This window comes from Meriones unguiculatus, chromosome 2 (genome assembly GCF_030254825.1).
Source record: "Meriones unguiculatus strain TT.TT164.6M chromosome 2, Bangor_MerUng_6.1, whole genome shotgun sequence".
Taxonomy (NCBI): domain Eukaryota; kingdom Metazoa; phylum Chordata; class Mammalia; order Rodentia; family Muridae; genus Meriones; species Meriones unguiculatus.
The window spans coordinates 49,751,137-49,776,523 of NC_083350.1; the positions used below are offsets into that span (position 1 = coordinate 49,751,137).

General features: G+C 49.1%; 1 long non-coding RNA gene across 2 annotated transcripts; it reads right to left on the bottom strand.

The window, feature by feature from the left end:
- Window positions 1-1,013: 1,013 nt before the first annotated feature.
- On the bottom strand, window positions 1,014-4,414 carry LOC110557096 (uncharacterized). 2 transcript variants are annotated; one of them, XR_009589831.1, is made up of 3 exons: window positions 3,519-4,414; window positions 2,116-2,202; window positions 1,014-1,159 (listed from the first exon to the last, which is right to left on the bottom strand). It is a non-coding gene; the product is annotated as an uncharacterized LOC110557096 (long non-coding RNA). The 2 variants fall into 2 exon arrangements; XR_002476933.2 differs by having other exon boundaries at window positions 3,668-4,401.
- Window positions 4,415-25,387: the final 20,973 nt, after the last annotated feature.

Consider the following 25,387-nt stretch of genomic DNA (forward strand, 5'->3'; position numbering starts at 1 on the left):
GGGCTGAGGGTGGAGAGGTGGAGGAGTGCAAGAGGACATGATGAAGACACATCGGATCAGGCTGTGCCATAAGTGTGGCACATTGGTGGTGAAGTGGGAGAAGAGAGAAGGGAAGCAGTGTTCTTGGCAGCCATGACTCCACAGGGTTAGGTCGGCTCCCTGGCTGAGTATGCAACACAGTCAGTCCCCCTGAACCCCCACAGACTCACAACACTCCTCTCAACCAGCCGCCATGGTAATGGTCTCCCGCCCCAGTCGTTAGACCTTATTGAATCAGGAGGCAGTGTGGAGGGCCCATATCCTCCCCATCCTGATTTGATTAGATAGTGGAGAATGGGGAGCCCTTCTAGTTAAGGCCAAGCCAAGGGGGGAAATGTCAAAGGTCAAGGGAGTTGAAGAAGATGGGCCGTGGCCAGCTGGGTGCCAGAATTCTGGTTCACTCACTAATTATACAAACATTTCCTGGGCCTCTCCCTCTTACCAGTCCAGGCCCAGATACTGGGACACCCCGAGAATGACACATGATCTCTGTGGAAAATGAAGGCAGGCAAAAACAATGACCACATCTGTGATCAGCTCTGGCTTGAGCCCGAATTTCTGGCTGGAGAACCAAGGGGGTTGCCTCCTCCAGCGGCAAGAAGGCTTTCCCAAAGGGGTGACAAGCAATGAGTTTCAAAGGGCATATGACTGAAAGCTCACAGAGGGAGGAAGGGAGGGATGGGCCTGCCCTACAGGCACAGGAAGTCCCATATGTGAAGGCCTAAAGGCAGAGTAGCAGGTAGGGTGGCCTGGAGAAGCAAGAGAGGTTGAGCAGAAATACAAGCCAGAACCAGAAGGACCTGCTAGTCCATCTAAGAGCTGAGGGAGGAGAAGACCATCGAAGGAGTCCACACCTCTAAGAGAAAAGGTCAGATTTCCTTTTTTTAAAAAAATATAGATTCTGTCTCCCTTCCCTACCCCAAGCTTCTCTGGGGAAGCCTGGGCTGGGAAAAGAAACACACAACAGGCAGAAGGACAGGAAGAGGAACCAGTTTTATTACAGGTTGGTTAAGATAGTCCTGTGTCTTTCCACCCTTCATGAACTTAATAATAGCAGGAACTTGTCTGTTCAACTCCAGGTGACCTGGTTTGGAGCAGGTTTCAGCCTCAGTTTATTCACCTATAAAATGGGCATGGTAATGGGCTGATTATAAGAGTTTGGTGAAGTCATTTGTCTGCTTTTATTTTATAGCATGTAGAAGGCCCTATGCCAGGTGCTGATATTCGGGCACTGAGTTAGGCAGTGAGTGTCCTTACTCTCTCCCCTGGAACTTACATTCCAATGCAGACAACAAACAAACAAACAAACAAACGAGGTAATTATAGATTGTGTTTAAGTTCTGGGAAGGAAACAGTGGGACAGGAAGGAAGATAAATGGAGGTGGAGTAGGGGAAGGGGCTGCTTTATTTGGCATAGCCAGGAAGCTTTTTTGTTGTTGTTAAGAAATTCTAGGCTTTGGAGCTTTGGGAGGAACTCCAGCTGCAAAGGGTCTGATGCGGAAGATAGTCTTCCTCCTGAGCCCCAGGAAGATGCTAAGCTTCAGAAGGACTGTTGCCTTGACCTCTGCAACAGCTAACTTTCAGGCTAAGTGCAGGGGACGTGATTAGAGAGGAAAGTGACAAGTTTGCTGACACCCTCCCCTGCCATTTATTGAATGGTATTGGGGAGCTGTTGGTCTCTTTATTATTCAGCCCATCTGCCCAGCTGTCCTAACACCTGCCTCTCCCAATTCTAGGGGGAGTTGTCTCTAGACCAGTTGAGCTCAGTCCACTTCTAATCTTTTCCTGGGCTTCTTATTCCTCTCCTGAGGCTGCAGGAGCAGGTTTGGTTCCTCCAGGATCTGCCTGTCCAATGCCTGGACTAGATACAACACTGGGGCACAATGTTCCCAGAGGAAAATATCAGTATTTAAAGGTTTAGGCCCTCCAGAGTGTCCCCCTTAGTACAGTCACACTGTGGGGAGGTGACCTGGATCTCTGTCCAATTCCCCCTTGAAGAATGCTTCCTACACACCAATGCGTTTCCCACAGAGCCACCCGCCCTACTGCAAAGTGCATACAGCTCCTCTCACTCACCATCCAGCTGCACACTGCGTCTCCATGGCAACTGGGAGGCCTGGTCCATGGATGTTAGAAATAAGTGCCAGAGGAAGAAGAGAGAAGCTGGGGGAAGAGAATGAGAAGAGAAACGTCAGTAGGGGAAAAAAAAAAGATATTGAAAGATGGCCTAGCGGGGAGACCCTGACCCTGGCTTTGTATCCACTTCCCAGGAAGACTCTATGGACTCAGGTCCTGAGAAAGGGGATGGGGTAGGAGACCGAGAGTGGACTGAGGTGGCCCCAGGTAATGATGCTCCTGGACACTGAGAAAGCGCAGGGACAGGAGAACTTGAATGACAGTGTAGAGTCTTGGGATGAGACTATTCCTTCTGGGTAAGAGGCAGATAAGGGTGGTAGGTTGGGGTGAGAGACGTGGGGGAGCTACTTTTCCTTATTCCTGACCTAATTGGCTGTTCAGGCTGAAACCACCTCTTAGTCACTTAGTCTAATTAGAGTTGTTCTGGAGAAGATGTTGGGGGAGGGGAAGGAAATAATGGGGGAGGTGAGGGGAGTTAGAAAGGGGTGGGGTGGGACTTCTGTTTTCCACCTCCCATTCATTGGCTGGGGTAGTCTGTAAGAGTCCAAGCTGGGAAGTCAACCCCCATGTCTGTCCTTCCAGGGTCATTGTGTACCCTCTTACTCACCTGCTCTCTGCTCCACCCTCTCCCACCCTCTCCTCTCTGTCTGTGTGTGTCTTCTTAGTTACTTCTATTCCTCTTTCTCTCCTGATCTCTCTTAATCCCTGAGCCCATCACTTCCCCTTTTCCCCTTCTTCAAGGTCTCCCAGCCTTGTCTTCCACCTGCAAGCTATATCTAATGAACCGATAAAGTATTTGGAAATCATAACAGGGACCTGAGCCACTGGGACATAGAGAAAGAGACAGATCTGGAGGGGACAGAGCAGAGGCTGGCCTGACGGAACGCTCCAGACTGCCAGCAACAACAGATAGAAAGAAGGCCTAGGACGCCCTGGCTTAGCCTTCTCAGCTCTTGGGAGGTTATCAGGAGAACAGGCCTGTGAGAATTCAGCCTGGTTCTTCACTGCCTGACTGATTGCCTTGGGGGAGTTACTTAGCCTGTGTGAGTATCAGTTTCCCTACCTGGAATGGAGATAGTAAAGCCGAACTCTGTCTTGTGGATTTAAGGTGATAATGCACACAAACTGCCAAGTAAAGAAAGGCTCACTAGGAGCAGAGTAAATGGCAGCTTTAAGCCAGGCCTGGTGAAACATGGTTATCATCTCAACACTTGGGAGGCCAAGGCAGAAGAATTGACATATGTTCTGAACAACTGCAGGGTTACATAGTGATTTCAAGACTAGGTAACAGTGAGGTGGTGCCTCAAAAAATTAAATAGATAGCCAAGCATGGTGGTACATACCTTTAACCCCAGCACTGGGGAGGCGGAGGCAGGCAGATCTCTGTGAGTTCTAGGACGGCATGGTCTGCATAGTAAGTTCCAGGACAGCCAGAGTCACATAGTAACACCCAGTCTCAAATAAACAAATACATACATACATACATACATACATGAATAAATGGCAGGTTTTATGGTCAGTCCAGACTTTCTTTTCTTTCCTTCAGGAGCATTGTTCTCTTGAAGCTTCCTCATCCCTGAGAAGCAAAATGACCCTTTCCTAGCTTAAGACCCATCTTCCCTTGCTTCCTAGGCCACCCAGTGGGTATCCTCTTTCAGAGTGCATAGCTGTGTGTGAGGTGGGGCTTGAACTCTGCCTTCTGCTCACAGGATCAGAAAGACTTCTTCAGCTTCAGGTCTGCTTTTTCCTGCTCTGCCTGCCTCTGAGGGGAGGAAAGAGGACAGCCATAAATGATGTAAAGGAAGAAGTATCCTTGCTGAGGGGACAGTAAGGGATGAACAGCATCCAGGAGCCTAAATATTTCATGGGCCTGCAGCACAGGGAAGGGCAAAGTCCCTGGGCTGTGTTTGCCAGTGTGCGCATGATGCTTCCACGTGGCTTGGACCCACTCCACCTGCCCAGTGCCCTCTGTACTCCCAACCCTCAATAACCTGCACCCACAGAAAGCTGACCCCATGAGCCCTTTTCCTGGCCGGGATCCTTCTAAAAATCCTCCCAGAGCATACATATTTTGTTTCTCACAGCATCAGGAGTTTGTGTAGCATGGAGACTGTGAAAACGCTTTACCTGGGAGATGGAGAGGTGGCTCAGCAGTTCAGAGCACTTGCTGCTCTTCCAAGAGGGCTTCATTTCAGTTCCCAGCTCCTGTGATTTATAACCACCTGTGACTTCAGCTGGGGGGGGGGATCTGACACCCTCTTCTGGCCTCTGTGGACACTGCACCTATGTGTACAGGCGTGTCCATACATAAAAATAAGTTAATGCCGGGTGTGTTGGCCCACAACTTTAATTCTGGCTCTCAAGAGGCAGAGGCAGATGGATCTGTGAGTTCAAGGCCAGCTGGTCTACAGATTGCAGAACAGTCAAGGCTACACAGAGAAACCCTGTCTCAAAAAACAAAAAGTTAAAAAAAAAATTAAATTTGATTTGGCTTGGCCTTGGCTATTCTTGCCCATGTATTCAGCATCTCCTTTTGTCTTCTGTTTGCTGTGTAGGACTGGAGATTGAATTCAGAATTCTCTGTGTATGCTAGGTAAAACCTCAGTCATTGAGCAACAAAGAGCCCCAGCTCAAGTTTCTTTATTTAAATTCCCCAAAGAAGGCCTGATATAGTAGTGCAAATCTTTAATCCCAGCACTAGGAAGGCAGAGGCAGGCAGATCTCAGTGAGTTTGAGGCCAGCCTGGCCTACATAGTGAGTTCCAGGACAGCCAGGGCTACACAGTGAGACCCTGTCTCGATAAAACCAAAAATATATAAAAATAAACAAATAAATTTCCCAGGAGTTGACCCCTTTACCCTTCATCCCTGAGCATTATGAGATACAAGTAGCTGGAAAAACTGGTGGGTGGAGGTGAGTGCTGCTGAGGAGGGGACCACTGTGATTTTATATCTTTGCCATGGTTGACTGAGCAGCTGGTAGCAGAGGATAGCAAGAGGGTAAGTGCCTCTGTGCCCATGATTCGCTTCTGGGGACAGCCTATGCCAAATGACCCCTATCTTCCAGTATCCCTAGAGAGCTGCTTTATCACCCTTCCCTAACTCCATATCCAAGTGGTAAAGTATAAGGTGCCCCTTTTAATTTGGGTCTCAGGCCCCCTTCTGTCCTGTGTCCTGACCTTATCCCAGTCTGTCGTTACTTTGTTACTTGTTCAAGTTCTGTTTCTCTCTACTATAATAAAAAGCTTACAGAAGGCAAGAACCTCGTTTATGTTATTTCCCACTACTACCGCCAAAAAATGTTTGAGGAAGGAAAGAAAAGGAAGGAAATCTACTTTGAGCTTGTAGAGCCAAAGCAAGAAGCTGGGGGTGTAGATGGTGGGAGAGGGAAGAAGGCTGGGGAGAGAGTTGAGAGGGATACTTTGGGAGTGGGGGTAGAGGTGGGGGTAGGGGCTGGAAATGAGGAAGGACTTGGGCTGAAAGCAGTTGGATCTGGAACCAGAAGCTGTGCGCTTTGGTGGTGGGGTCCAGGTTTCCGGAGGAGCAGGAAGCCAGAGTTTTGGAGAGGAGGAGGTCAAATAGGATCTTTACTCACCAAGGCTAAGCCTAAAGTTGGGAACTGGGGCCACAGCAGGGAGGATGAAGGGGTTCATCAGGAGCAGCCAAGCCTTAGGGATTTCCCAAAGCCCACTGCCTCTTTAAATCACCTTCAGCCCCAAATCTGAGCTGGATGTTCCACCCAAGTGCCTTTCTTTTACCCTTCTAAGCCTGTAAAAAGAAGCGACCTAGGCTTGACTGGCCAGTACTTCCCTGAGAGAAAAGGCCAGGTGTTCTTCTATAGCTGGGAAAGGTACCAGAAGCCAGCAGGATCCACTGACTCTTTGATTCCCTATGATATGGTCAGGGAGGCCCTTTGCAAAGCCTCCATCCTCCCAAATCAAAGATGACAGTGATATTAAGTCATTAGCACAGAGCCCAGAGGAAACTAGGTTGGAAGGAATAATTGTGAACAGGGCTTAGTCTAGTTCCAGTCTATCCCAGCCTAAAGGCTCTCTGAGAAGACAGGAAGACAGAAGTCAGGCTAGGTGTTGGGTGATTCTTACCATAAAGGTGTTTTTCCCCCCAGCACTGGCTAGTGTGGCTGTGCAGGGATGGGGTCACTGGGGAGGGAGCAGAGGAAAATGGAAGTGTACCCCTTCAGTAGTTGTCATGGCAACTCGACTTGGATCCCAAGAGGGTGGCTTCTTCCCCAAAGCCCTATGAAGTCTGGAACAGGAGAACTTGCATGTGTGTGTGCACACTGGGGTTGGCAGAACTCCTAGCCAAGGGTTGGCCACTTCTCCAAGTGAGAGCGACCAGGTTAGGGGCTGTGGAGAGGATGGAGTAGAGGGAAGGCCCTTCACAAAGGGAGGTGGGGTGGGGGGTTCATGTGCATTGTGCCTGGGGTATAGAGGACCGAGGTACATATTCAACTCAGCCACCTATGTCCTCCAGCCAGACCACACAGCAGAAGGGTTTAGAAAGGAGATGATTATTAACAGAGACAAAAACCATCACACTTAACCTTAATTGAGAGCTTATTAAATCCAACTATGTATGTGGTTATGCTAAACATTTTATGGGCAGTGTCCCATTTGACTCTGGGAACAATACAAGGTGGGAATGATGAGTCCTGCTTACACATGAGAACACAGATCCTGAGAGGTTAAATGCCAGTGAGCTGGAAAGAAATAGGCAAGAGCCTGCAGGAAAAGAGGAGACTGAGAACATGGTGGCATCCTGGGGTCATCCACCCAGTCTCTGGGTCACATGGGTCACTCATACCCACGTGCCTTTGTGTTACTTGACAGGGCTGGTTGAGAGGTTGGGCCTGGGAACCTCAGCGCCCGAGGAATGCCTGGGCTGAGCTGGGGCAGCTGAGGGCACCTGTGGGGGTGTGGGGTACACTGAGCAGCGGGCATCGTGATTGGCACGAGCCAGGGGAACGGCTGGCAGCCTTGTTCCTGGTAAACACGAGGAGAGGTTACTTCACAAGGAAACAGTAATTAACTTTAATTAGCACCTTGCATCTCAGAATATTATTAACATCTCAATTTCTCTAATCAAGGCAGCAGGAGAGGGGCGGCATCTGCTTTGCTGACTCTTTCCTGGCCATGCTTCCCAGCTTGGCATGGCTCCTGAGCAGCCCCCACCCCTGGATGGTACCCAGGAGTACATCCTCGGGGACTGTTGCCAAGGGGAGCCAGCCAGGGAGGAAAAAGGGGCTTGGGCTGGCAGGCCAGAGAACAGGTACAAGCTGAAGCTTCAAAGCCAAAGAACAGGAGTTGAGGGCTCTGTGTTTGGCCACCTCATCTTTCCAGATAGACTGTAAGCATCTGAGTAGGACATGCTTATGCTATGTGATTCTGAAAACTGTTATAGTCACCTTCCTTTCTTCCCTCTCCCTCCTTCCCTCCCTCTCTTCCTTCCTCCCTTCTTCTATTCCTTCCTTCCTTCCTTCCTTCCTTTCTTTCTTTCTTCCTTCCTTCCTTCCTCTTACTTCTCTCTTCTTTGAAGCTACCCTCCTCTCTGTTACTCTCTTCTTTTTATTTTCTCATTCTCTCACCCTTTCCCCACTGGGATTCTCTATTCCAACACAAATACCTGAAGTCTCCTTTCTAGCATGAGGGCTATGCTCCCACTTCTAGGGTACAGAATGGGCAGAAGATAAATCTGTACCAGGGTTTAGAAGCCTTGGGTATAAAGTATACAGCACTCTCATTTGTGTTCTCTCCTGATAGACATCATAAAGTAAGAGAGATAAGGGCTATGGGTGTCCAGGAGAAAGGCAGGGATAGGAGAGGCCAGAGCCCTAACTGGAACACCAGGCTAGAGACAGACCATCTGAGGCCCCAAGACACCTAAGCTAGTGAATGCACATGGGTGCTGACCCACACTTTTCAGAAGGCCGTCTCAGAAGGAAGTCCCTGAGGGCACAGGGAGTGATTCTCGCTTCATTATCCCTACCCTCAGTGGCTGTTAACCCTGCCACGAGTCCAATATTAATAAGTGACTGCCCTCCTTGGTCTAATTACAGCAGCCAGCTGCTTGCACAATTTGGCATTTGTTAGACGGTCTTCAGGGATGTCTCTCTGGTTCCTCCAGTTTGTGTGTTGTGTGAGTATGCATACACACATACATAAATATAGTATTTATTGAGCACCTACTATGCGTTGAAGGCTTGGTCCGCGCTGGAGTAGGTACTGGTACTGGAGTCTCTGTGTAGGGACTGGGGGAGCCAAAAGGACGTGACCTACAGGCCTGGCCGTTTTAGCAAAAGAGCCTGGCAGTGTAGGCACAGGGTCACCAGGAATGAGGTTGTGTTTGCATCGATCTGATCAGCCGTTGTCACCTGCTGCTGAAGTGCCTACATTATCACCCTGCACCTCCGGTTTTATTTAACCTAGAGGACACAGAGGATCAAGTCAGAAGGCAGGACAGGCTCAACTGGAGCCCACCCAGTTGGAGTCACAAACCACTTGATTGCCTCATTTACCTTGCCTCAGGGAACTGATTTATCAAGCTGCAGGTGCAAAGGAGGAGCAGCTACAGGGAGGGCTCAGCAGGGGCATAGGCCTTTCCCTCGATGTCAATGAAGCCATCAGTTAGGACTAACTTCGTTGAGGCCTTAAGTCTTACTGTAACCTGGAGAGGAAGGAATTCTCAGACCTAGTTTGTGGTTGAAGATGAACAGAAGACAGAGGTGAAGTCACCTTGCTGGGAAGAAAATGGAACTGAGATGGACAAGCACCTCTGTTTTCTTCATTTGTAGTCCTCCGGCTTTATTGTGAGAGCCTTCCTGACCTGAGCTTGACCTTTAGCTCAAGGAGAACTCAAAGAAGGGTTACTAGCTTGTGAGGAAACAGTCTGTCAGCTCTCCCTCCCTTCCTGCCCCTCACCCCCTCCCCAGTTTCAGCACCCTGAGGGCCAGGGGCTGGGCCTCCATAATTGTAGAGTAGTCTGCACAGGGCGGGGAAGAATCTGACGTTTCCAAAGGCCGTTTTGATGTTGATGATTATGGCAGTGATGAGGCTCTCCTACCCAGACCCAGGCCTTTGTTTTTCTCTCTAACGGCCTCTCTAGCTCAGTGCTCTGAGGACTGCCTCTTAGGAAATCAGCAATGGCTTCTCTGTAGGAAAGGGAGGGGCTTAGCCAAAATGAAATCCGGGGATCTAGCCCACCCTCACCTTCTTGCTGGGCACTGGGACACACTGACGGGATCATTAGCATAACATTTGCATAAGGAACAATTGAGGCGATTGGAGTCCTGCCTCAGAGGAAACACCTGCAAGCGTCTGTGAAAGAAAGCCTTTCCACCTCCACCCGACATCCCTCTGCCCTGCCCCCAGGATCCCAGGAACGTGGCTGGAACCCAGCTTGATTAATGATGGTGAACAGCTAGCGAGCACAGAGTGCCTACTAAGCACCAAGCACAGATGTGCACGCCTCTTCTTTTGATCTTCACAAATGACTCCCCTGAGGTGAGAGGTTTTATAATCCCATTTTACAGAGGAGGAAGCTAAGAACCATCTACATGCCTTCAGGCCAGATGGGCTGTGAGCAGGTCCCCTTGGAGTTGAGGAAAACAGTCACATGGCCCCTGCCCTCCACCTCTCCCAGTGAAGCTGGGTGCTTTGACCTCCTCTGAAGCAGGCAGGTTCAGGGCCCATGGATCCTAGGATCCCTAGAGGCTTAGATAAGAGCTCAGAGACAGGCTCCTAGACGCGGCTACACAGGCTGATACACTCACTTGCACAGCTCTGACCCTCCCCCACTCCTGCTTCTTGAGGCAGAGGAGTCACTCCTGCTGACTCGGCCCATAACCAGGTTAGCCAAGATCCAATTAACTAGTTAGCATAGGCAGGGCTGGGGGCAGGCAGGTCGTGCGGGGAAGCAGATGGATGGGTCTCGTAATACGCGGAGACAGCCAGAGACATCGGCTCCAAGCTAACCTGATAAGCAGCTCTCGGCATCCACTCCCCCTGCCTAGCAGGATGAGAGCCCCGACCCCGGCAGCTGAAGGGAAGAGGGAGCTTTGGCTTCTGACCCACTCTGCCCTCCCAGTGAATTCCCAGCACCCTCAGCCTATGGCCTTCTCTCTCAGCAACCCTCTCTCCCTTCTTTCAGAGGCTGTGGAGTCCCAGCTTCAGGAAGATGTATTTTCATCCCAACGAGGCCAGAGTAGAGACCTGGGCATCTCTGTTATCGGTCAGGCAAAGCAGCAGGAAGGAGAAGAGGGTAGGGAGCTCCTGGGGACGGTGGGGGAGGTGAATGCAACAATAGCCACTATTTCTGGAGCTCACCAAGCGCTAGGCACTGTAAAACCATTCCTGTGTACTATCTCATTTACACTCCCAACAGTCTATTGCAGTAGGTATTAGCAGAGCCCTCATTTTGCAGATGAGAAAATGGAGACCCAAGGAACTTACCCAAGGTCACACTTCCAAGCTGCCTCGGTCTCAAAATGACCATGCTGCATACAACCTCTGGACCAGGTCTACACCTGACAATAATACCATTGTGCTGTACATCCCTGTAGACAGACGAAGGTTGCCTGCATCTGTCATAGGCAGGTGCTTTACCATAAGGTAGTTTTACTTCTCATCTCCAATTTGCTGTTAAGTGAAATTGAGGCCCCGAGGAGCAATGGGATCTCTTCAAAGCCTCACAACTGGTGTCGGTCAGAACTTGAATCCAGGCCAGTTCCGACTTCTAATCTAGTACTCTTCGGGAGGCAACATGAAAGGGAAAAGACAGCCCGCGCTGAAGTTAAGGTAGGCCACCCATCTATTTTGGTTTATTTCTTTATCTCGGGCTTACTGGCAGCCAAGGGTGTACAAGGTGTTGCACGTGCCGAGCATACGTATTTGGGGGTAGAAGAGGCAAGCGGCAGCAGAGGGGAATGCTGAAGCTCGGGGCCGCCTTAGTTAGGGCACTCCGGGGCGGGAAGGACCCACAGATACCCTCCTGTTGGTGCCCCTCTCAGCACCAGCGCTGATTGCCTGCTTTCCCCAGGTTGCTTCCGAAGTGCAGAGTTGAGGAAGACATGCAGATGCAGACAGAAATACAAACCACATTTCTGACTTGGAGGCTCATTTGCTCTTCACCTGGGTCCCCCTTTCTTGCAGGGTGGGGACCTTCTAACCACCAAAGCTTTGAGTTTGAATGATGTCCTTTTACCCCCCAGTCTCGAAAGAATGTGTGAACATGCGCATTGCTTCCTCTGACACCAGCACCAGAAGAGTTAAGCCGTCCTCAGCAGAAGGGATAGAAAAGTTGTCCATACAGGAAGCTATTCTCCAGTCCCAAAAGCCTCTGGGGAGGGGGGAAGGGAGCCACTTTTTTTTTTTTTTTCAGCCTGTTTCTCAGGCTCCTCAGCCTCTCCCTGGGGATCTAGCTACATGCCAGAGACTGACCCTTGACCTGGCCCCTTCCACTCAACCTCCCCAGCCGGATAGACTCTGATTCCACTCAGGGCCCCCAGGGGACTGGGAGAATGGGACTCCCCCGCTTCCCCACCTCCCTTTTGCCCCCACCATCCCAACTATTCCCCTAGTCTGGCTTATCGCCCCCTGCACGGTGCCTCACTCTGCTCCTGCACCCCAGTCACCACATTCATATCCTCCTCCACTTTAACTCTGGGTCCCTAGTCCTCTCCTCCCAGCCCCCGCCTTCATAATCTTCTAAAAATAAAAGCCTGTGATTCAAGTAGGCAACTCCGGAAACACACAATTCAACCCAGGCATCCGCAGGGTGGGGGGACAAACAGAGAAATACCCAGACCCGAGCAGCCCCAGGTAAACACAGGAACACCAGCTGCAGAAAGAAGCCAGTAGTCGAGGCTGGAAGGGGCCAGGAAGGAAGAGATCGTTGCTGGAGCAGGGAGGACTCCTGACGTTAGGTCTCTAATATACAAGCGTGTCCGGGGTCTCCCAAGGCTTCTTGTCTGTGTCATGTGTGTGTCCTACTTTCTTAATATTAACTCCATCCCCAAAGGCAGGCCCTGACTATCTAGAGTCAGAACTAAAACCCAGGGAAATCCCCTCCTACAGAAAGGTTTGAGCCTATTTCCTTTGGGGCTCCTAGTTGCTTTGCTTCCCAGGGAGGTGGGGGCGGTCATGTTGGGCATGGTTGTTCAGAACCATCTATTCCTAGCCTGCTGCTGCCTCTTCCTGGGCCCTGGCCAGGACAAAGGTCAGAGGGAGTCTAGGAGTTGGTCCTTTGGAGATCAGTATTTGTTTCCCAGCAGTACCACCAGGTGGTCATGGGAAAAGTTTCCAGGAAGGGGGGTGGGGGCACTGAGAGGATGGACACTTTTCTGTGGCAGTCCAGGCCATATAATTGGGTGGCACACTTTACCTGAGTGACATTCTCTCCTGTACTGAGTTCTTCAGTATTCTTGACTGAAGTTTATGTAAGTTCTTGATCACAGTACATTTGGGGACCTCATGAGCTATAGCAATTAATTAGAAGGAAAAAAAAAACAACTAGTATTTTCCAGGTATGTCCCACACCTGCCTTTTGTGAGCTCATTTTTATCATTCCCAACTTACAGATGGAATAGATACAGATTGCTCCCAGCACTGGCCTAAGGGTCCCAATAGTAAATGGCCAAGCTGGGATTCGAACTCAGGTCTGCCTGAATCCATAGCCCTTTCCCTTCAGCCTCCATGCCTTAGCCTGAGGGTGTGGCATATCTCTGGCCTCGAATCTGGAAAGCAAAGGTGTTCCTAATGTTGAGCAGTACCATGAATCCCATGTGTCGTGGGGCCAGATATCCAGGTAGAGAGACGGTAGCTCTTTGGGAAGCTGAGATAGATATCTGTCTGTTGTGGCCTGACTCCCACACTGTACCAAGTGGCAGATCCCATGGACACAAGACGGGGTCGGATGACCGAAGGACCTTTTATTCTTTAGTCATCATTAGTCAGAGCCTCTGAACAGCTTCTGGGACACTGGCTACAGAGGTTTAGGAAAGTGCCCCACCAGCCTAATTCCTGTTTCCAGGGATAGTCGGCCAGGCCTACAAAACAGCAGTCTGGGCCCAGCCAGGCCAGCTCCAGTGGGTGGTGGCCTTGTGGGAGCACCAGATATTGTGTTTGATTTTTTTGTGTCCTCCGTTGAGTGGAGGCTGGGCCAGGCAGCCTGGACAGGCTGGACAGCCCGCAACCTGATGATAGAGGAGATAAGATTGGTCTAAGGACCTGACCATCTATCTTGTCAATATCTGCAAGCTATTCTCAGCCCTCTCCGTCTAGTCAGTGCCTGTGCTGTTCTGCCATATATGGCCTCCACATGCTGGACAGAAACTGGCCTCTCTGCTTGAGGGCCTGCAGATGGTGTCCTGCTCTTCCTATACCACGAGCGGCCAGTTTGGGATTGCAGCCTTGCGTTTACACAAACATTTCCTGTGTCACATGGAAATTATATGGTGTGCTCGAGAGAAGTAGGCCCTTAAAGTTGATAAACATAGATAAGCACACACATACATGTACCTGTATATGCCGCAAGGCTTAGGCATGCTAGGCCAACACTCTACTCCTGAGCTGCAGCCCTAGCTCCTATGTACATCTTTTGCTGTTGTTTTGGGGACAGCATTTCTCATGTAGCTTAGGATGACCCTCAGATTTCAAATTTCAAAAGAGTTGAGAGTGACCTTGATCTCTTGATCTTCCTGCCTCTACTTCCCAAGTGCTAAAAGCCATTAGACTCGGTGACCCTTTCTTGGTAGTTCTGGACTTTGAACTCATATCCTTATGTAATACTCTACTGAGTTATAACCTCAGCTCATTTATGTTTTTACTTTGAGACAAGATCTTGCTAAGTTGTCTACAGGCTGACTTTGAACTAGCTATGTAGAGGTCAGAGGACAACCTTAAGAGTCATCTTCAGAAATGCTGCCCCCTCTTCAAGACAGAGTCTACGTTTGGCTCAAAGCTCACCAGTTAATCTAGATTGACTGGTCAGTGAGCTCCAGGAATCCACCTGTCTCTGCCTCCTTGGAGCTGGAATTACACATACCACCACCACACCTAACACTGTTATGTGTGTTCTGGGGATCCAACTCAGGCACATACTTTATCAACAGCTAGGGCCCCAGCCTCCCTCCCAAATGCATTCTTATTTATGCTTAAAAGACAACTCCTTAGGGTAGGTGATATTCATCTTCATTTTGCAAGTGAGGAAACTGAAGCCAGAGTGTTTTAGGTAGAAAGTAGATGAGCTGGTATTCGAACCAACAAATGATAGACAAGGCGCTTTCCTGTGGTCACTCCTCCCTGAACCCATTGGCCTTTAGGCATGCCCCACAAGCACACATACCCCTCAGGTAAAATTGGAATTACTTTCTGGATGTCTAAAACTGTTCCATAGTTCTTGCAGATAAGCCATGACCAGTAGCCTAGGTAAAGCTTTATGATAAGCCTCTAATTGGCTGCTGGCTAGTACCTAGCCCCCTGGTCCAAAAATCTTCTGATCAGTAACTTGTGGATGCTGTCACACCTATAAATTTTAGCCCTGTTAAGTCTTTCTCATTATGGCCATTCTTCATAGTCCACCACTACCAAAAAACCCTCTGTCCTTTTCATGTTTGTCATTCAAGATCCCAATTTATATGCTCCCTTTGTCCTTTGTGGGTTTAGGTCCTACCAATCCTCCCTCCCACTGTAACCTTGGGGGCTCCAGGACAAATTTCATTCAGATTCCCCCTCCCCATTCCTATCCACAGACAACCTTGATACATAAATTTAACTCTAGACTCTGCTTTGCACATTCTGTTATCTCAAAACATTTCTGTGGACTCATCCCTTCTGCCCTCCTGTGACTGCCTCTGGTGTGTCTATCAATGCCTGCCTCTGTGAGCCAATGTCACAGAATTGCTCAGTACATGTAACTTACAAGGAACCTGAGGTTGAGTGACAGTAAACAGAACCTTGGAGACCCAGACAGCAGCAAGGGTTTGTATGGACTCAGAGTCAGAACTCAGAAACAGCACGATGAAAGAGAGGGAGAGATGGGAATGATCACAAGGATTGGGGCTGGGTGGTGGTGGTGCACCCCTTTAACCCCAGCACTTGGGAGGCAGAGACAGGGGAATCTCTGTGAGTTCAAGGACAGCCTGGGCTACACAGAGACACCCTGTCTCAAAACAACAACAGCAAAAAGAATGATTAGAATGAAGAGTTGGAGGGAGAAAGGGGAAATGAGGGAGTGGTAATCATTCAGCTACGTCAAAACAATCCTTAGCTGTCAGCATGGGAAGAGCCTTCAGAGATCAGCCAGTCCAAGACTGGCAAACAAGCAGCCACAAGCTATCATAGAACGAGTAACAGCTGTCTGGGTGCACCTTTAGAAGAGCATGCTAGGGTTGATTGGTAATGTCTGCTATGGGCATTGAATTGGAAATGGTGGTTCATGCACTAGAATTTCATATGCTTGCTTCAGCTGCAACCTTTTCAATGTAGAACAACAGAAGAGTCAAGATAAGGTACCCTGCTTGAGGAGTGGATTTGGGTGGGTACTGTGTGTATAACAGAGAGCAGACAACCCACAGCTGTGGGGAAGGTCATGGTGTGTCACAGACTGAACATGGAGCGGATATTTCCACTGAGCGCCAACTCACTGGACCTGCCTAGCACCTGCTTCTGCCTCTTTTATTTCACTTCTGATCTTCCCACCTTGGTGTCCCCACAGAAGAATAGGAAACTCCTTGGAGCAAAAGCTTTGACTTTCTTTAGAGTAAAAAATACAGTTGGGGGGTGAGAGGACAGGGCTGCACAGGGATGGCACCCAGGTGCAGAGGCTCTGGTAGTGTCAGCGAAAGGACCCTGAAAGCAGGCAGCCTCCAGGAGGAGCAGAAATCTGGGCAGAAAAGAACAGGAAGCATTAAGCTAGTATGTACCATCCCTGGCTGGAGGATGCAGTTGGGGCTGGAGGGTAGGTCCAGGTGCCCAGGATTGGCCCACCTTCAAAGTTTGCTCATGAGCCTCTGCCTTCTCCCATTCCTGTGTCTGCTGTTTTCCTCTCTAATCCATCTCTTACTTTTCATGCTCGCTGTCCCTGTCCCCATCTATACCAGAGTGTCCACTGGGTATATGATGAGAATGGTTCTGATAAAGTTGGGCTAAGGAGTTGCTTTAATCTAGATTGTGGAGCTAAAGCTAAAGACACTAACTAGGCTATGGGAGTGCCCCAGGGCGTCTCAACATCCCACCATCTTTCCAGAAGAGAAAACAGACCTAGAGAGGAGAAGACTGCTCCAGAGTCAGTAACAAGATACCAACAGTCACTGTGAGTTACCATCAGACTCTCATCTTTCTGCTGGGGAGCACACTCAGATCCTGCCTACAGAACTACCCTTCCCCGTGTCTGGTTAGAAAGGCCTCTTTGACCTTGTCCCTGGATAGATACAGGACTGGATCTGGCCAGTCTGTGCCATTCATCCATTGACCACAAATCACTCAATAAAAACAGACCCAGTACCATCAGCCGGGGGCCTTGTGGTGACCTCTTAAGGGAAAGAGTGTTTTTGTTTTGCTTTTCTGCGGTGTTTGCTACTGTGGGAAGCTGAAGTATGGGACTGCATAGAGCATTTGGGGGTGTGGGTACCTAGACAATAAAGGTAACACAAATGAGAGCAGACCTGAGTCAAAGAGACAGATTGTCTCGGTGACAACGTCTGAGTGCAAGATCCAGAGATACTTGAAATCTATATCTCTGAATTTTTTAGTTATGTGAGAAAAAGTTTAAGTTACTATGATTTGGATCTCTGTCTTTGTCTGTCTGTCTGTCTCAAGTTGGTTTTAAACTCTGTGTAGCTGAGGCTGATCTGAACTCCTGCCTCCACCTCCGAAGCAGGGATTACAGGCATGTGCCATCACACATGGTATGGATGGATTCATGTGGCTCTGGGGATCAAACCCAGGTTTGTGTATCTGGCATGTAAGCACTGTACTGACTAAGCCACATCCTCAGCCTCTTGAGCTGGGTTCCTATCATTTACATGCATGAGGCTGTAGATCAGCCTAGAGAAACAGGTAGAGAGATGAAAGAAGAGAAAGCAGGGTATGTGTTTCTGGTGGGAGAGGGCAGGGGTATGTGAGTGTTTCTGTGTGTGTGTGGATTACCGAGCCGATATTTAGCAGTGAAGCAGGAAGATGAGAGTTTGTTGAAAAGAACACAGAGCCAAAGAGGATTTTTTTGAGAGACCTGTTCAAGATAGGTGAAAACTTTTACTTTGGCTGTCTATCCATGCGATGGCAGTGGTTCATTCCAGCCCCCATGCTGTACAGGTGGTAGGACAATATAGAATGAGAGGAAGACAAGGTCAGCTGGAGCCTATCTGGTCAATCAGCACTGGTTGCAGCGGATGTCCTACTAACGAGCCTCTAAAGATGAAGGAAAACATTCGACAAATTCCTGCATGTCTCATACTCGGAATGCCCTGTTCCTTATCAGACGTATCCGGATTTCTTCTGATGTTCAGTATACAAAACTCAGTGATAAACACTGGAGGCCTAAGAAGAACTAAAGGGCCCCGATGGCCTTTCTCTGATGCATCCTGAGATGGCCTAGAGAGGTGACTTCTGCATTCCTCTCCTCTCTGTAATGACAAGACATGCAAAAACTTCCACTGATTATGAACCTAACAAAGTGAACTCTGGTGCTCCCAAACAGAGGTCTAGTCTGAGACTACTTCTGGAGGTGCCAGGCCAGGATGGGGTTGGTGGGAGGAAGCGGTGCCCAGCACTGATAAGCCACTCCCTTCCTTTGTCCCAGGCAGACTCCGATGTCTGCTATGTCTACGCACTGGGACTCCTCAAGGGAGAGACAGAGAACAGACAGACAGGGTGGAGGGGTTGCTTCCTGGAGCCTCTTTACCCTTCCCCACCTTTCCTCACTTCCTCTCACAAGGAACTATCAACACCATATAAAGAAACCTCATCTATAACAATAAAATACATATATGGAGTATATGTGCATTTCTATAATGTATGTAAATGCATCCAAGAGCTGGGATATTGTTATCTCCTTCTTTGGTTTACAGTCTGGCCTGTCTCTTCTCGAAGCCACATAGTATTGTACTTCTCCCCTCCTTGTTGATGGACATTCAGGTTGCTCCTGAGCTTTTGCTATTGCATACAGGAAGAACATCTAGACACTGCGCATGTATGAATGTTTCTTGAGGATTCATTCCTAGAAAAGAGATTGCTGGCTCCAAACGCCTATGAATTTTTCATTTTGGAAGATTGTGCCAAGTTAGAGTGGAGACCTTTTCCCTGTGAAGGAGACTTCCCTCTTTAGGGCCTAACCAGAGATGAAAGATGCCCAGGCCAGAAGGAGCACAGGCTTCCATTAGACATGGGCAGGTTCAAGTCCTGTGTGACTTTGACTAAATCCCTTCATCATTCTCTCTCTCTCTTTCTCCCTGGTGCATGTGTGATGTGTGTATGGCAGGCACATTTCATAGCACATATGTGGAGTTCAGAGGGAAACCTCAGGTCGGTCCTTTGTTTTTGAAGTGGGGGTGGGGGAGGTTGTTTCTTTGTTGTTCACCATTGCATATGCCAGGCTAGCTGGCGCAAGCATCAACAGGATCTTGACCACCATGTGTTCTCTTTCTCTGTCTGAACCTTCTACATCCACCAGCTCTGGGGAGAGGCTGCAGGAGATACTTATCAGTGAGTGTCATGCAGAAGTCAGGATCCTTTCCTTCCAGGGTCTCCTCAGCGCAGCCAATACTTTGCAGTCTCTGCTGAAGAGGAAGGGGTCAAGAGCAGGAGGATGGCTGGATTTGGTGACAGGACAGGGAAACAGAAGCACAGCAAAGGCCTGGGGTTAGCAGCAGAGGGCCTTGATGTCAGAGAGAATGACGGCCCAGCTCAGTTCGGTGGGAAGGGTTTGGATATGGGGTCTGGAAGTCCTTGGGGGGGAGGTAGCAGCAGCAGAGTCCCACTGGGGACCCTCAGCTGCAGATCACTGCATTCTGCAGTCTCCAGGGCTTCGTGTGGTAATCAGATCTGTAGTCTCCTGTCCCTGTAATGTAGCTGGCCATGGGACAAGCAGACCCAGCTGCTCTCCCTAGAAGAGGGGAAGAGGCTGCTGGCGTGGGAATCGGAGGGCTGACCCAAAATGGTGTAGCAGGGCAGCAGCAGTGTGACAGCAGTGCTGGCAAGGCCTCCAGAAGGTGGAGTCCTGATGGGTGGCCATCAGCAGCTGGCAGTGGGCCTGGGGAGCACACTCTAAAGCCTGTGTCTGCACAGGTGGCTTTTATTCCCAGATCCATCCAGTACATGTTCTGTGGTCTGGGGGAGTGCTATACACTTTTAAATATCAGTTTCTTCCTTGGTAAAATGAAGATAGTAATCTCCATCGAGTATACCTCCAGAGACTGGGTGTGTGCCTGTAATCAGCACTCAGAAGGCTGTGGCAGGAGGATTTGGAACTAAGGCCAGCTACAGAGTGAAAGTGGAGTGTGTTGGCTTACATCTGTAAATCCCATCATCAGAGGCTGAAGCATAGAACTACCGAGAATTCAAAGCCAGCCTGAGCTACATAGTAACTTCTAGGTTAGCAAGAAGTACAATGAGACTTTGTCGCAACAAAACAAGACAAAATAAAACAAAACAAACAAAAACCCTAGAGAAATGAAGAAACCAGGAAAGTAAAAAGGGATTTGTGGGGGTGGGAGGAACAGTAGAGAGGGGACAAATGATCTGATTGGAAAAATGGAGAAAAATTGTGGAGGAGATGGTGGAAGGAGAAAGGAAGAGGGTAAAATAACAGTAAAGATACCTGAAAAAGTAGGAAGGGATCATACTATTAACTATCTACCTAAAAATACTTGTAAGTTGATGATAAGCATATATTTATAGTTTAAATGAAAAATTCCCCTCTGGGCTGACAGTACTGTCTCCAAGAGCCAGATACCATTTAACAAAAACAGGCCTAAAAAGCCCTTTTTTGAGTTGTTGGTCAGAGTTGTCCAAGAGACTCTCAAAGCATTATAGGCTATTGCTGTTGGCCTTAATTGCCCCTAGAGGTGGAAGGTAACTCTCTATTGCTAAAGATGCATCCACTTCAGACACAGGGCTCAGAGACCCGCGAGCTGGAAATGACCTGAATGCCTCCTCCCTGAGGACTAGCTTTCAAGGTACCAGAAGGCACTGTTCAAGCTTCCGAAGGAGGAACGTAACCAGACGTGACACCTGTGAACGACAGTGGGCAGCCAGCCACAATAACACCCAGGGTGCAATAATGGCACACATACCTTCGCAGCAACCAATGGCTCTAATTGAATTTAAGACCTATTCAACAAGAGAGAAACCATCCCTGGAACAGGAAACCTAGCCGACTACGCAGGGCTAGTGAAGTCATGGATCTTGGGGGAGGACCTAAAATTGCCCTTTTATTTAATCAGCACAATCCCTAACTATATTCTAAAATATTTGTTCTTATACCCGTAGATAATGTAGTCCTCACCCCTCATTGACTGCTATCTCAGGTGTAATAGTATGCCCAAGACAAGGGGTAAATGAAGAGAAAAACATATTTGCTAAATCCTGACCTGACCTCCTGCTAAAACTGGGGTCAGCTTGACCCTTGGATATGCATAGTACTTAGTACATAGGACTCATAAGTCACCTGACATCGTTTTGCTTCTGTAACTGCAAGGCTTTCTTCTCTCCCTGATCAAACAGTGGTAGAATGGTAACACAGCTCTGCCTCATTTTTGTGAAAAGTTCAAATCCCATCATGCTTGTCGACAGCTGCTGTGTCTGCATCAAAGGAAAGTGTTCAATATGTGGGCTTTGTCTTTACTGACTTGGGACCACCTCTTTAGATTTGTAGTTAAAAAAGAGCGTGCCCCCGCCTGGGTCTGTGTGGCTCAATAAAAACTTCAGACTCATAAAGCGCTCATCCTAGTCTACTTCTCTTGGGTGAGAACAGCCTGGCTACAACATCATCAAGGAAATTTCTCTTTGCAACAGATAGAGACCATTACAGAAAACCACAACCAATCAAGATGCAGAGCTGTGGAGCTCTGTCCCAAGGATATATGTACATAACAACCTTTGCACCTAAGGTTTGGAGGTCATTGCACAAGAAGGGCCAGAAGGATTGTAAGAGCCAGAGGAGCAGGAAGTTTGCTGTGAGATTTGTGTCTCCTAGAAATGTCAGAAACTACACCTGTAAGGTCTCAGCGCTACCTAAACAGGGACTGAACAAGGACAGCAATAGACGTGGAAATAGGGATAGAGAAATGCCCAGGAGGCCTCAACCCTAGACAAAGAACTTCCGGGCAACTAAGGAATGGAGCTGAGAGGGCATAGACTTCCCCAGGAAAGAAAGGGCACACCAGCTGGTTATCCAATACCCAATGGTCAGCCCTGAAAACATCCATGGAAATAACATTATACAGACTGGGCATTTGTGCATTTAGGACTCTCTCTGTGTGTGTGTGTGTGTGTGTGTGTGTGTGTGTGTGTGTGTGTGTAAAAGAACAATTAATAAAAAACCATGACCAGGTCGTGGTGTCTTAAATCACAGCGTTCATTCAGAAGGCAGGGGGATCTCTGAGGTTAGCCTAGACTACAGAGGAAGTTCCAGGACAGCCAGCCTGTATCAAAAAATAAATAAAGAAAGAAAGAAAGAAAGAAAGAAAGAAAGAAAGAAAGAAAGAAAGAAAAGAAAAGAAAAGAAAGCTTTTCTTTGGCCATGCCTTTCTCACTGTCTGATAATGCTTTTTGCTGGTGCTGGAATGGAACTTGGGGCCTTGATGATCGTGAGCCAGTGTTCTACCACTGAGACACACTCCAAACCAACAGCAGATTATTAGCAAGCTCACGCTAAGTGTGACTCCAAGTCTGGCATGGTGGCCCATGCATGAAATTCCAATACTCAAGAGGTGGAGGCAGGAGGAGCAGAAGTCCAAGTCTATCCTCAGCTACGTAAGTCTGAGGCCAGCCTGAGTCACATGAAACCCCTTCTCTCTCAAATAAATAAGTAAGTAAATAAATAAAATTTAATAATGGGGTATTCAAATAGATGGACTTTGGGGAGGTGACAAAGCAGAAGTGATCCTTTTCCCCCCAACCCCCTTCAGAATGATCTGTCTCCTGGAGGCTCCCATACTCTTCACTGTATTGTGTGGTTCCTGATTCCTGAACACTGGAGTAGCTGAGATTTTCTGGTTCTCACTTCCATTAGCTTCTTACAGTGATGTCCTGGCTTCCTGCCCAGTCCCCACTCACAGGTTCTGGAGCTGAACTTGCAGGCCCCAGCACCCTCCCAACCCAGCCCAAGACAGGGCCAGGGCTTGCTGAAGGCAGCCCATCAAGGCTTGCGTGGAAGCCAAGTGCTTTGTCCACCTCCCTGACTGCAGTGGCTGGCAGGCTGGACCCAGGTGTCTCAACCCCAGAGGGACCTACCTCTCTGAGGCCACAAGCATGTCAACTCTGTGCCTGGGGGGAGCAGGAGAGAGAAAGGGCAGGGTGGGGAGTGGGAACTGCCCAGGGTTTGCTTTCCATAGATGGCCCTCGATCTTATAACAGAAATGCACTGTGGAGCTCCTTAGCTTCAGCCTCTCTAGTCTATCATCTTGGGTCACCTCCTCCCTTCCCAGCCTTCAGGGCTATGACTCCTTTCACCTTGCCACACTCTGAAAAATGGGCAATGGTCATCTTGCTAGCCTCTAGAGCAATGGTTCTTAGCCTTCCTAATGCTGGAACCCTTTAAAACAGTTCTTCATGTTGTATTGACCCCTCCGCCCCCGCCAACCATAAAATTATTTTTGTTGCTACTTCATAACTCTAATTTTGCTGCAGTTATGAATCGTAAGGTAAATATCTGTGTTTTCCGACGGTCTTAGGTGACCCCTGTGAAAGGATCCTTCATCCCCTGCAAAGAGTCTAGACTCACAGTTTGAGAACCGCTGCTCAATCTGCCTCCTTGGAAAATGAATGAGGCTAGGCTAGTGTTTACAAAACAACGGAGAGGGCAATGCTTGCCACTGACCTCTAGCGGCAGAGCAACAGGAGAGAACTACCATTCCAGGGGTCTTAGCTATTTAATACTGCACTATTCCGTTCTGTCTTAAGAGAGCCGTGTGCAGAAGGCGCCAGCTCCAGACTTCAGTTTAGTAGCCGAGGAAACTGTGGGTCTGAGAGGTTCTCATGCTGCTAGGGAGAGGCTGATCTGAAATGGAAACTCGGGATTGCCTGCCTGCCTGCCTGCAAAGTGGATGTTTTGTGGTCCTTCCCAAGGAGCAAACCAACCTCCACACACAGCTGCATGACATCCACCGCGTCCAGCCCTTGACTCCGTGCCCTAGTCCCTCCCACACACAAGGGCTCTTAGCTCCTGCAGTCTCCTCACACTCCTCACTTCCTTTCCTTCCACTTTGGAAAGCAGCCACAGGCTTTTTTCTTTCATCTGAGGGAAAGAAAATGCTCTCATCCCCTACACCCAGGTCCTTCCATCCTCCCATCCATCCAAACCTAAGCATCTCTCCATCTTCTCTCCCTTCCTCCCCACTTCTTGTTCCCCCCCTCTTCTGTTTATCCATCACTAGAAGCCACCCCCTTCCTTCTTGCCTGTAGGTTCTGTGGCTATAATCAAATCATAACTTTTATTAAATTTAAGATTACTTTTTAATGGAATCAATTTCTTGTGTGGTGCTTCTCTGCCTGCCCGCGGGCTCCGCCGGCTCTGTGCTCGGCATCCCCACCCTCAAAATTGTCTCTGCCGCTGGCGTTTCTAGCTAAGCTGCCTCCCAAGGAGGGGTAGGTCTGCCATCCCTACACACACCACACAGAAACACACACACATTTGCACGCACACACACATCAAGCTCTGCTTTCCTCAAAGCCCCAGACACACAACCTCCAAGCCCCAGGCGCCCACGCTGGGTGGTGGGGGTGGGGAGCCAGCGTGGAGGTGGCAGGGGCAGGAGAAACGGAGCTGCAGAAAGAGGGTGCAATACAAATGCGGAGCAGAGCAGCATTTCTCAGCCTGTTCATTTTCTACCAGTTCTGTTCTCTAGCCTCAGAAACAAGCTGGTTTCTGTCAGTGCACCCCTTCCCCGGACTTCATTGTGCAGCTGGTGAGCAAGGGGGAAGTTGCAGAGGGAGGGGAGTCCAAAGAATCGGCCAGCCAGGAGAGTCTGGGCTTCCTGTGATTCATAAAAGCAGGTACACGATACACATAATACAGGTACTGTGACCCTGCCCCCACAACACGAGCTCATCAGGCCAGATTAGCAACTGGATGCCCCCTAAATCTGAGTTCATTGTGGGCCACGTTTGCAGGGAGGGAGAGAGCCTAAGGGTTCTAAGGGGAGGGGAGGGTATACAGGGCCACTTTGATAGGTTGGCACAATCGAGGGAGAGGGACTGCAGGACAGGGAAAGCCATGGTGGACTGTGGATTAGGGGTGGGGGCTGTCTGCTGACTCAGCAAAGATGTGGTCACCTCCAGGAGCTCAGCTCTAACTTAGGCAGACTCAGGCGGCAAGAACACATGAGTGGACAGGTGAATTTGAAGCTGGGGGATTGCTGTCTTGGCTTTCTGTACTGCCTCAGCACACTTGCCTTACTGTTAGGAATAGTAGTAGCTCAGGCTCATCCAGGTGGGTGGGCGGGGCTTAGCTTAGCAGGTGGGAGCCCAGCTTTTGGCTTCGGGTGCTCTCTGAGTAGCCACCTTGATGTGTTTATCAGAATGACCTTGCACAGGTGACCTAGCTTCTCTGAGACAGGGTCTTCTCCTGAAGTGGGGAGTTTACCTGGAGCGTCACAGGCAGAGGAGCTAGCCTAGCACAAGTTGGGAGAGGTGGTACCCAGAAGACTAAGGCAAGAAGAGGACTAGAGTTCAAAGCTAGTGTGGGCTACATGGTGATTACCAGACCAGCCAGAGTGCAGAAAGTAGGGTAGGGTCCTGAGAGATGGCCCAGTGGTTAAGAACACACACTACTTTTGCAGAGGACCCGAGCTCAGGTCTCTCAGTACCCGCTCAGGGTCTCATGACTGCCTACGACTCCAGAGCCAGAGAGATATGACGGTTCTGGCTTCTAGGCACTACACATCCTCACACAGAGACACACATATACATAAAATGACAATTTTTAAATCTTGAAAAAAAAAGAAAAAAGCAGCCAGGCACGCCTGTAATCCCAGTACT